The sequence below is a fragment of the Pristiophorus japonicus genome, chromosome 12 (genome assembly GCF_044704955.1).
Source record: "Pristiophorus japonicus isolate sPriJap1 chromosome 12, sPriJap1.hap1, whole genome shotgun sequence".
Taxonomy (NCBI): domain Eukaryota; kingdom Metazoa; phylum Chordata; class Chondrichthyes; family Pristiophoridae; genus Pristiophorus; species Pristiophorus japonicus.
In genome coordinates this window covers 13,460,423-13,472,992 of record NC_091988.1, presented here as the reverse complement: position 1 = coordinate 13,472,992, position 12,570 = coordinate 13,460,423, and the positions used below count along the sequence as shown (strand labels likewise).

Here is a 12,570-nt window from a genome sequence, read left to right as displayed (position 1 = left end):
CTCCTGCTCCTATTTCTTATGTTCTTATGTAAGAGCTGAATTTTCTGGCTCTTTCCTCTGACTCCTGCCGGGCGGTAAATTTCCTGATAATTCGAATTGGCCTCACCAATTTCCCGCTGAGGGTAATTTCAAGCCCTATAACTTTTGGAAACATGAGTAGTCTTTAAATTATACTGACTTTAAAATGTCAATGCACAGTTATAAGTTTCTACATTAGCATCAGCTGGGCCCAGTTGGTGGTGCTCGTGCCTCTGAGCCAGATGGTCATGGGTTCAAGCCCAAATCCAGTTCTTGAGCACTTAACACAAGGTTGCACCCCTGATGATGCAGCACCGAGGGAGTGCTGCATTGTTGGAGGTACCGTCCTTTGAAGGAGATTTTAATCTAAGGCCTTATCTCCCTATTCAGTTGAACATTAAAGGTCTTATGGCACTATTTTTGAAAATAAGCAATGCTGTTTCTTCAGTGTCCTGGCCAAAGTTCCACCTCCAATCAAAACCATCAACAACAGATTAACTAGTCCTTCCTTTGGTTGCTATTTGTGTGATCCTCTGACTCCTGCCGGGCGCTAAATTTTCTGATAATTCGAATTGGCCTCCCCAATTTCCCGCTGAGGGTAATTTTGGCTCCTATAACTTTTGGCTGCTGCTGTATTTGCCTAAATAACAACCGTGACTGCTTTTCAAAGTCATTAATGTGAAGAACTTTGGGTTGTTTTTGACAGATGAGATAAGGCACAGTCACCTAGAAATTGTACCGGAAACTGAGAGTACACCTGGAAACTGAGAGTACACCTGGAAACTGAGAGTACACTGGAAAGAGAGTACACCGGAAACTGAGAGTACACCTGGAAACTGAGAGTACACCTAAAGCACCTGGAAACCGAGAGTACACCTGGAAACCGAGAGTGCACCTGGAAACTGAGAGTGCACCTGGAAACTGAGAGTGCACCTGGAAACTGAGAGTACACTGGAAACAGAGTACACTGGAAACAGAGTACACTGGAAACTGAGAGTACACTGGAAACTGAGAGTACACCGGAAACTGAGAGTACACCTGGAAACTGAAAGTACACCAGAAACTGAGAGTACACCTGGAAACTGAGAGTACACCGGAAACTGAGAGTACACCTGGAAACCAAGAGTACACCTGGAAACTGAGAGTACACCAGAAACATAGTACACCGGAAACTGAGAGTACACCGGAGACCGAGAGTACACCGGAGACCGAGAGTACACCGTAAACTGAGAGTACACCAGAAACCGAGAGTACACCGTAAACTGAGAGTACACCAGAAACCGAGAGTACACCGGAAACCGAGAGTACATCGGAAACTGAGAGTACACCGGAAACTGAGAGTACACCGGAAACCGAGAGTACACCGGAAACCGAGAGTGCACTGGAAACTGAGAGTACACTGGAAACTGAGAGTACACCGGAAATCTAGAGTACACCGGGAACCGAGAGTACACCGGAAACCTGCCGGTAACAGAGCCAGCCAAGGCTAACGGCCGCACTACGAGAGACTGCAGGCAGCACCGGTATTTTGCCGCGGCCTGTTAATTAACACCAGCAGTGCGGGGAATTTGTGGTGTAAGGCGCTCTTTCCGGCGCTAAGCTCAGCAGGAGCCAACGGTCACGTCCGTTTCCCGCTTGCAGATAAGGAGAACGAGGAAGAGACGCGTGAACCTGGAGGCCATGTAAGGAACAGTTGCCGTATTTGCTACAAACATTTACCTGCCACCCGCTCACCAATCAATGTTACAGCATTGCATTCAGCTTCTGTGGAGAAAGCTCCCTCTTGTTCCAAGTGCATCGAAGTGACACCAGCAATGTTCCACAACCTATCTGTGAAAGTCATCTTTTAAATCAGCTCAGACTCATCCCGCAAAATGGCTACAGATGGAAAAAAGGTTCAGCAAATTGTTCATGCATTTGTGGAGACTCTCTCAACTGCGCCAGAGAAGTCTGTGATCAGGCTTCAGGTTATATGGGATCGGAGGAGAAGTGGGGAGGGTGTGAGAGTACAACGGGCCAAATTAATTATCAGAAATCTGTACCTCTCATTGTGTTGAAGGCAACACCATTCAGTGTTGTTGAAAAGGACTACAGCATCTTGTTTTTGACATTGAGCCAAGGTGGCCCATTCAATGCTTTTAATGACTCTCCCTTATCACTTTATCCACACATCTCATTCTAAAGGCATAGAGACTAAAACAAGCTCTTTATTTTAAATGCTTGTTTAAATTTTCATGTAGCAGGAAGAAAAGGATACAGGACCGGAACGATCAAATCCAGCACTTTGTAGTTTTTGAAATCTGTTATGCTGTCGTCAGAATTTCATTGATATGCTGTGGTCACTTTAATCATTGGGTTCGGAAGGTCTGACGACTGGGGGCTTTTTACTGTTGACAGAGTACTTGCGTCTGATAACCTAAACAATTTGAATTCACACTTCAGATTTCAGAAATCAAGGCGGGGATTTGGCCAACCGAGGCGGGTTCGATGCGGGCGGCATTGGTGCAGGGTGGGAAATCCGCTGCGGAGTGCAGCCCGCCCTCTCCCTTCAATCTTCCGTGGCTGGCGCTTGCTAAGCCCGTCCTGCGGCTTTCCCAGCCAATTAACTGGAAGCAGGTCTGACGGGACCCTTCCCAACTTTTTTTTGACAGTTCTTCTGTCGGTGTTTTTCACCACTGAGCTACTGCAACCACTAACAATGACTGCACAGAGGGCTGCACCCAGGCTCTCCCATGACTCTCTCCATATGCTTAAGGAGGGAGTTGCAGCACGCAGGTTCTCTTCCCTTCCCATGGGCGGAAGGGACCTGTGCAGGACATCAACGCAGCCTGGTTGCACATTGCACAGGAGGGCACAAGCAGGGATGTGGTCAGGAGGAGCTGGCTGCAGTGGCGCAAACCGTTCAATGATCTCAGTGGATCACAAAAGGTTACTGTAAAGCCACACTCAACCTCATCCTGCTGTGCCACTCATCACATCCCCGTCACTCTGCCTTCCCCACCCTACTCCTGCACATCCTTACTCACACCAACTTACCTTGCACCTCCACCCATCCCTCTCTATATTATCACTTCCCCATCTCACTAGCCACCCCTCACTCTCACCCTCATTCTTGTCCAATCATACCAACTAACAACAGACAAGGGTAGGCACTTGGATCTTTTAGCCAATGTTCATGTATTGTTAATGTTAACGCGTTGTCAAACATTCGTTACCCCCACAATGGTGATGAGTGTGGAAGGAATGGGTCGGACATTGCAGGGGTTCTTTATGGTGTTGGTGTGGGGTGGTGCCAAACTGGTGGCAGCCAGGGTGCACAGTGTCAAGTGAAGTAAATCTGGCCATGGTTAGGCCATCCCTGGCCTCCCGGGCAGCAATGTGCTCGGGTGCTGATGCCCTGTGTACTGTGCAGCATCAGGTGATTGCAGAGAAGGTTGATGTCGTTGTTGGTGATGCTGGTGTGTACGGTGATGTTGGTGTTGGGGCTGATCGTGGTGGGATTCTGAGGACCAAGGTGAGAGTTTTTCAAGGGCACCGATGCTGCTGGAATAGACGGCAGGTGAGGTTGAGATGACAGAAGCGATCTGTCAATGGTGAGAAAGGTTACTTGAAGGAGGTGACAGTGAATAGAGAGTTCACTGCAGACACGTCCAAACTGCATATAGTTCAAATGTCTCTTCCAAAGGCTGAAAAGCTTCAGCTTCTGACACTGGAGAGTGAACAGCTGTGAAATGGTAGCTTTTATACCACTTCTGCAGCTGTCAAATAGCCAAAGCAAGAGAGAGTCACTGAGAATCTGACATACTGACCTGGCGTGAAACCTGAGGGACGGCAAGCTCATCAAAAAATTGGTAAAATGTTGAGTGCCTGGTTAAAATCCTTTTAAAATTGTAAGTGCCTGCTTTTAAGCCTCTTAACAAGCATATAAGTACAGGTTGAATCTCTCTTATCCGGCACCCTTGGGACCTGGCCTGTGCCGGAGAAGGGATTTTGCCGGATGAGGGGAGGTCACATTAAATTGGACGGTGCAGGTACTGAGCAAGGGGATATCGGGGCTGGGAGTGCGGCAGAGCAATCATGGGTGGGAGCGGTAGATCGCGGGGTCAGGTCAGCGATTGCGGGCGTCGGCAGTGAGGAAGGACTTCAGTTTGTTCATGTCGGAGTTCTGTGCATGCGCCACCTGGTGGCTGGGAATGGTGCCGGATGAGGGGTGGTGGCGGATAATGGAGTCTTGGATAAGGGAAGTTCAGCCTGTATATTTTATGATGTTAATTACCTATCCCCGCCGCTTGCTATCGGGTCTGCTATCCAAACGCAGATCTGACAGGTCAGAAACTCACACGGAGGCGGGTTCAGAGCGGGATCCTGACCCGCTGTCACTCAAGTGGTATAAAAGCTACCATTTCACAGCTGTTCACTCTCCAGTGTCAGAAGCTGAAGCTTTTCAGGCTTTGGAAGAGACATTTGAACTATATGCAGTTTGGACGTGTCTTCAGTGAACTCTCTCTATTCACTCAAGGCCATTTTGACCGCGGGCCCACCTCCAAAACCACCCTCGTAGGGCTGGGAAGATTCCTGCCCAAAACTCCGAACATCCATATGTGATTCCTAATCTAAACTTCAAAGCTCACTCTTCTAGTTACTCAGGAGAAATCACCTTCCAAATTCTGCATCTTCCCACTCGTTACATTCAGTACTACAATATTAGCCACGACAGTTTCACATGAGCAAACTACCAAGAAGAAAATTAAACTTTACCTTCAAATCTCAAGGGTTAGCTCTCAAGCCCTAGGCTTGTGATGAATGTAAACACTACTATGTGGAGCTAATAGTCCTGGCTGGCTTGCATTTGTCACTTGAAGCATCCTCATGGCCGTTTATGCTGCTGAAATGCTTTTATTGGTTGCACACGTGAACGTGGAGAGGTTGGCAAGTGGAGTGGCAAGATCCATTCTCGAACGAGGATGACTTGCTTCCACACCAAAAGGATGAGTTCACAGATGTTTCAATGAAGGACCCGATGTTCCAGTCCTGAACTCCAGGGATGGAAGATGCCAGTATGTGGATTTTTTTAACGTGTGGTGACTGTTGCACATCAGCCACCACACGGGCCTGAGCGAGCTAGGCCTTTATCCAGTGGCAAGGGTAAACCAGGATGACTGGAGGCCTGCTCTGCTGCACGGACCTAGTGCGCGCACATATCGCAGTGTGGGCTGGGCCCGTGCTGCCCCTGGGCCCTCGGCTCTTCTGGGCCCCGTACCCTCATTCGCCGCACCTCCGCCATGACCGTCCCGCTCCTCCGCTGTGCCTGGGCCCCGCCGATGTTCCAGCCCACCCTCTAACTGGCGACCTGGGCCTTGATGACGTCACCCAGTTGCCCACCTCAAAGTTGTCGCACACTTGGGACAACTCGCGCTGGAAGAGGCAACAATAGCGCGGCTGACCTGACGAAAATGGCGGTCACGGCGGGACCCGCCGGCAGTGGGCGGAAGTGCAGCGGCCGCCATTTTATCCCCAAATGGGCCTTAATGGCCAGTGGTAAGACCGTGAATTTCTAGGCCATTATACCTATAAATCTTTCTAAATGGTCATTATAAATTCAGTGAACTATTTGAATACAACAACAATAACAACGTTATATCATGCCTTTAACGTAGTAAAATGTGCCAAGGTAAAGATTGACACCAATTCAAAGGAGACATTAGGTCCGGTGACCAAAAGCTTGGTCAGAGAGGTAGGTTTTAAGGAGTGTTTTACAGGAGGAGAGAGGCAGATAGAGTTAGAGAGGGAGCTTCGGGCCTAGACACCTGAAGGCATGGCCACCAAAGGTGTGGTGAAGGAAGTGGGGGATGGACTAGAGACCAGAGTTGGAAGAATGCAGAGCTCTTGAAGGGTTGTACAGCTGGAGGAAGTTACAGAGACAGGGAGGGGCGAGGCCATGGAGGGATTTGAAAACAAGGCTGAAAATTTTTTAATCGAGGCTTTCCGGGATTAGGAACCAATGTAGGTCAGCGAGTATAGGGGCGATGGGTGACTAGGACTTGGTCTGAGTTAGGAGACAGGCAGCAGAGCTTTGGAAGAACTTCGCTTTATAAAGGATGGAAGATGGATGCTGGCCAGAAGAGCATTGCAATAGTCGAGTCTATAAATGTGTCAGTAAATCAACTTTCCTCTGTTCTTTATTTATAGCAAACTAGCAAATATGTTTTCTCATATTTGTGTTAATTTTACTATAGTTAAAATAGTCAACAGGAAATATTTTCTCCAGACTAGAATCTTACACAAATAATACCAGGTTACATTATTAAAGGATATTTTAAAAATACTAAATTAATCACAGTAAGAACATAAGAACATAAGAAATAGGAGCAGGAGTCGGCCATACGGCCCCTCGGACCTGCTCCGCCATTTTATACGATCTTAGCTGATCCGATCATGGACTCAGGTCTACTTCCCCGCCCGCTCCCCATAACCTCTTAATTCCTTATCGGTTAAGAAACTGTCTATCTTTGTCTTAAATTTATTCAATGTCCCGGCTTCCACAGCTCTCTGAGGCAGCGAATTCCACAGATTTACAACCCTCTGAGAGAAGAAATTCTCCTCATCTCAGTTTTAAATGGGCGCTTGCTTGCTACAACAAGAATCTCAAAAACCAACGATTTGAAATTCCATGTTTATACCAATTGGTGATTATTTTGCAGCTTCAAAAATATATTGTTTCGTTAGTGTATGTGAAGACACTGCACATCACTGCTCACTAACCTTAGTGATCACTACATCATCGTTGGTCAACAATTATCAGAGTTTCTGTCACTGTCCTTTACACTTATTTATTCATTGTGCATGATGACAATTCTTTTAAGTACAAGTTGAGTATTGTACTTAGTTGAAAAGATATTATCACAGTATAAACCGCTGATAATGAAATCACTGTAGCTAGAGACATCACTGTTTTAGATGCAATGATTGTTAAACAAGGATTACTTTATTTTTCATAATTCGACAGCACTTTGCTGCTGTCTCTAACCCACTCATCTAATGCTGCTGCACCCATCTGTATCTGTATGGTCTGGAGAAAGTTACACGTGGTATGGTCACCAGCTTATGCAAATTAAATATACAAACCAGTCACTGCAGCTTTATACATGCTTTAGAGGGGGAAATCTGGCATCTCTAAGTATTTGAGAGCAACAATATTATATTGGACATGAAAGCACCTTTGGAATATGTCAGTTGGCATTTAATAGGTGATATTTTTTCTTAACTATTTTTGTTATACGGATTTTTCCTTGGTAAAACAGTAGGAAAATGTTTGCACATGGCAATAACTTCACGATAAAGGATTTCCTGTTATGTAAATGGATTATAAGTGGTTCCTACTACACAACACTTAGTCAACTCTTGCTGTCTGTTCCATTAATCAGGCAGATAAAATAGATTTGCCAACATGGATATTTTAATCTTAAACACTGATATTTTACAACCTGAATGTTTTATTTGGAGATTAGTGACATAAAGAATCATAAGATAGAGCTCGAAGTTAGCATTTAGAAACATAGCAGCCATCATTGCTTTTCTACCAACATTACTGTAGAGTGCAGAGTAAGAATTTCTGCCTGTTCTTGTTTTAATGCAACTTAATCCATTTACTGCAGAAGTTGCTGGCTAGAATTAATACATTTCTTTCAAAAATGCTTTGAGTGAGACAATGGGTAGCTTTCAATGCTGCATAATTTAGACATCAGCACGGCAAGAAACCAAACCAAACTATTTAAAACATACATTATAGATTATTTCCAAACAGTGCTGTATATGGCTGTTACGTTCCTTTATTACTTACATGTTGCATTCCAGGATCATTTGCAAGACAATATTTAAGGACCCTGTACCAAAAGGAATTGCTTTCCTGCAATCAGGAAATTCTAGTTTGCTCATTCTTTACAAACTGGTATTATGCCTCCTATAACAACCTCCATACTTGCCACGAATTTCACAATACATATAGGGGTAAATTTCACAATACAACATTACCAGCACAGAGCTTTAAATCGGGCTTACTAACATCTGCACCCAAATCCCCAATCAAGTTCTGTACTACAAATGCTCATTTACCCCATAATTTGAACACTCTCACAAGTGAGAGACACTTATTGAAAGATGTTGCTGTTAGGATTGTTTCAAACCAACACATATTTTGCTGGCTACACAGGGCCAGGCACCTCTGAGCGGTAGCAGCTGTGGATTCAGATCTCACAGGTCCTGCTTATAAATGATCTTGCTTTCCGAACACGATCACCTACAGAAGTCACTTGTCCCTATGGGAATCCCAATGCAAGCTGTGAAGAAATCCATCCATAGATCTGCTGTCGTGGAGATCCTGTACTGCACACTGCTATGATGTGCCTGACAACACCAATGACATCTGTTGTGGTACCTCAGTGACACACATCATAGGCACATCTCTCTGAATGCTCTAATTGAGCCATTGAGGCATTCAGGTTCTAATACACAATCTTGATTGACTTAATGTCACTTAGAGAATGTTTACACAGTGTTGATCATCATCATCATCATAGGCAGTCCCTCGGAATCGAGGCAGACTTGCTTCCACTCTTAAAATGATGACTGAACAGTCCAATACAAGAACCACAGTCCCTGTCACAGGTGGGACAGATAGTCGTTGAGGGTAAGGGAGGGTGGGACTGGTTTGCCGCACGCTCCTTCCGCTGCCTGCGCTTGGTTTCTGCATGCTCTCGGCGATGAGACTCGAGGTGCTCAGCGCCCTCCCGGATGCACTTCCTCCACTTAGGGCGGGCTTTGGCCAGGGACTCCCAGGTGTCAGTGGGGATGTTGCACTTTTTCAGAGAGGCTCCCAGTATTGATCACAGATCTCTTAGATGCCCATTATTCTACTCTCACATAATTCAGTGTTCATGTTGAGGAGACGCATACAATAGGTATTGAACAAGCAGTTGGCTCTCATGTTGACATCAAATCAGAGCTATCAAGCACCATTACACAAGTGACATTACAGTGCCACAAAACATTCAACTCATATCATTCATCATCAGAGACAGTCCCTCGAAACGAGGATGACTTGCTTCCACGCCAAAAAAGTATGAGTTCACAGGTGTTTCAATGAAGGACCTAATATTCCAGGTCCTGAACTACATCCTGAAGGGTGGAAGATGCCTGTGCGTGGATTTTTTTAACGTGTGGTGGCCGCCGCACACCAGGCACCACACGGGCTTGACAGACCTAGGTCTTGATCCAATGGCGAGGGTTATCCAAGATGACTGGAGACCTGCTCTGCTGCATGGACCTAATGTGCGCACACATCGCAGTGTGGGCTGGCCTGTGCTGCCCCTGGGCCCCTGGCCCTGAACTCCCGCCTCTCCCGGGCCTCAATCACATCCCTCTACAGTCTCTCGCCGCTCCTTCGCCCCAATCTCGCCGCTCCTGCTGTATCTGCCCACGCTCCAATCAGCGACTTGGACCTTGATGACGTCCCTCTTCGCTGCCGTCGCCCTCCTGCACCAGTTCGTGCTACTCTCTGAAGTAGTATGCCTCCACGCTGCTCCATATCACTAGAACAGTGCTGGATAAAGCTGACCAAGATACGGGGCCCACCAAGTCCACAGGAACAAGGTTGTATGTCACCAAAATCCCAAGAAGCTCCATTGAAGACCACCCAGTCAGCCAGCTCACCTACTTATTCCATTAGAAAATTCCTCAGGAACAGGCGAAGTGCGCCATGTTGAATATTTACACCAAAGGACAGCATCATGTTTACCAACTTCACTTCACCCGGTATTGCACAAAGAAATCCAATATATTACACAGTATTTATAGCACAGAAATAGGCCATTCAGTCCAACCAGCCTTATGCTCCACACGAGCCTCCTCCCACTCTACTTCATCTAACCCAATCAGCATATATCTCAATAATATATTGTACCGTGCTCAGTAGAAACCAGGAAAAGCTGTGACAGTGAAGCTAAGAGGCATTGGGATATAAGCCCTTCTGTAATCACACCTTTTTTAAGAGGCATCTGCTTAACTTAGTGGACGATCCTAGTTTTAACTGAGTGCCACACCAGTCTGCACAAAATGTTCTAGAACTGTTTTCTCATCTTCAGTTTTAACCTCTGATCAGCCATGGCTTATTGATGTTCTTCATCATCTTACAGAGAGAGGTGACATTGTAGATTGAACTGTGCAACATGCAGCATTCAGTACTCATTTTGGAAACTCTGTCAGGGTAGTACTCTAATGTCACATTTGATCGACTGGCTTGGTCATCTATAGCTTGGCTCAAGCAATAGCTCCCTCTCTGCACTAATTCAGTACAAAATAGAGGCTACATGGTCAGCTACCTCAGTACCCTCATATCTCACTGCCTTCCTTGCCCCAACACCCCAGTCCTCCCATATAAAATCACTATTTAATTGCAAGTTGTTGTTGCAATAACCACTGGATCAGTTCAAAATATCTGAACTGTACTTCAGATCATAATCATATTCTTAATGAGAATCCTTGTCCTCAGACAAGTCTTGTTTAATTGTATTCTGTTGCTGTACTTTGATGAACTAAAATTGTCACAGATCATAGCTGCAGTGGATTCTCAGGTTCTCCAATCAGCCAACCTTCCAATCTTATTTTTCTTTCAAAACTGAGCTCCCAGGAAAGTTGCATTAGTTTGTGTTGGTTATCACGTACAGGTTGAACCTCTCTTATCCAGGACTCCTTTCTCCGGCACCACCCCTCGTCCGGAACCATTCCCGGCCGCCGGGTGGCGCATGCGCAGAACGCAACCCGTCAAAATCCTACTCGCCAATAGAATCTTTCTCCTCAATCGGCTGCCTCCAACTCGTCGCCTGCTGGAACTCCTGCAACCACAGTCCTCGGGCCCGCTGCCCCTACCCACAGCGCTCCCTCCGGGGGGTCAGCCCGACTCTTCTGGGCCCGCCGACTCTTCTCAGCCCCCTGCACACTGATTGGCTGACTGACTGACTGTAGGTCCAGCCAATCGGCGCACACACACTTACCAGCACTTAAAGGCGCAGTCCAGCCTAACATGTGAGCTCCCCTCATCCGGCAAAATCCCTCGTTCGGGACAGGCCAGGTCCCGAGGGTGCTGGATAAGGCAGGTTCAACCTGTACTAGCTGGATGTTCATGGAATAAAATTTCTTTCTATCCACGTCTGCCACAGCATTGTGCACAGGGTCTTGAATGGCTTTATGGGTATTATAATTCCCTGCACTCTTGGGAAGGTGATAGTGCAGTAGAACTGACAAAAGCTACAACAATGTGTTATACAGAATTAATAAGACACACCTCTGCATTAACACACAGTTAGCATGTTAATTAGGGAAAATTTGACCTAATAATACCTAAATCCAAATTTTCTCATGATTATACAATATACAGCAATGTAATTTCCCCGTGCTATTACTTTTTTGCATATTAAACTACACTGTATGCTCCTTTAAAAAATAATCACAAATGATATATCATAAATGACAAATTAAGCTTTCCATACACAAAAACTAATAAGTTGCATGAATGATGAGCAGGGCGACTAGTTTACGGTGACTGAATATGCCAAAGTCTATTTTTATTACATTAGATTCCAGGATGTTTACCAATGCTTTGAGGATTGTGGCCTGTGATTCTTCACACTTGTCTAAGAAAACTGCAAGCCACTGGCCTTAATAATAAGTATTTCAAATTGATGAGAGACACAATTAGTTATAGTTTAAAAAAATATTCACACCAATTAAAAACAGTTGCATTCACTTCAAAAAGAGTGAACTGAATTCACAACAAACTTTTTTTCATATTTATATTTTCTTATTGCAAAAATACACATGTACATTTCTAGAAAATGAATGAACAAAACTCCAATGGTTGCAAACATTAATTGTGTAATTGTGGAGTGCAGTTTGTGGGTAGCTGAATGTCTCTTTAAGTAGTGCATGATAGTGCTTACAATGCATAGTGCTGCCATTATGCTGTTTTAAATATATACATTATTAGGCAACCACTCATACCACTCTGAAATATGATGTTTTTATTGTTTCTGTCCTATATTGCTATCTGATATATAGGTCACACCGACATATTTGTTCTATATATGTCACTTATAAAAATTTATATTTATAAGATTTACTGCAAAAACAAATGTGAATAAACTGTAACATATACTGAACTTGCCATATGTGAATAGTATAATAGTATTTGCTTGACTGTAAACATCGATATATATAGTGTATAGGCTTCTGAAAAATTTCCTTGTTCCTTCTTATACGAATTCTTCAAACATTAACGTTCTTTGAAAAGTATAAAGTAGTCAAAGGCAAATAATCTTTAAATTGTTCAATTAATGCAAATCTTGCTCAGAGCATAAATGTTACTTTTCCAATATATATCAATATTCAAAAGAAAACTGCTGTAAAATTTCCATTCATGATAACCCAACACTGTGGCAAATCACTTGTTTATCCAACAGGATCAAAATGCACACTTGCTCCCATATTATTTTCCTAGCT

At 44.8% G+C, this 12,570-nt stretch overlaps 1 protein-coding gene across 1 annotated transcript in view; it reads right to left on the bottom strand.

The window, feature by feature from the left end:
* Positions 1-12,570, bottom strand: part of LOC139276689 (myoD family inhibitor-like) — a 99,301-nt gene that overhangs the window by 85,720 nt on the left and 1,011 nt on the right. The gene's annotated exons all lie outside the window — the stretch shown is intronic.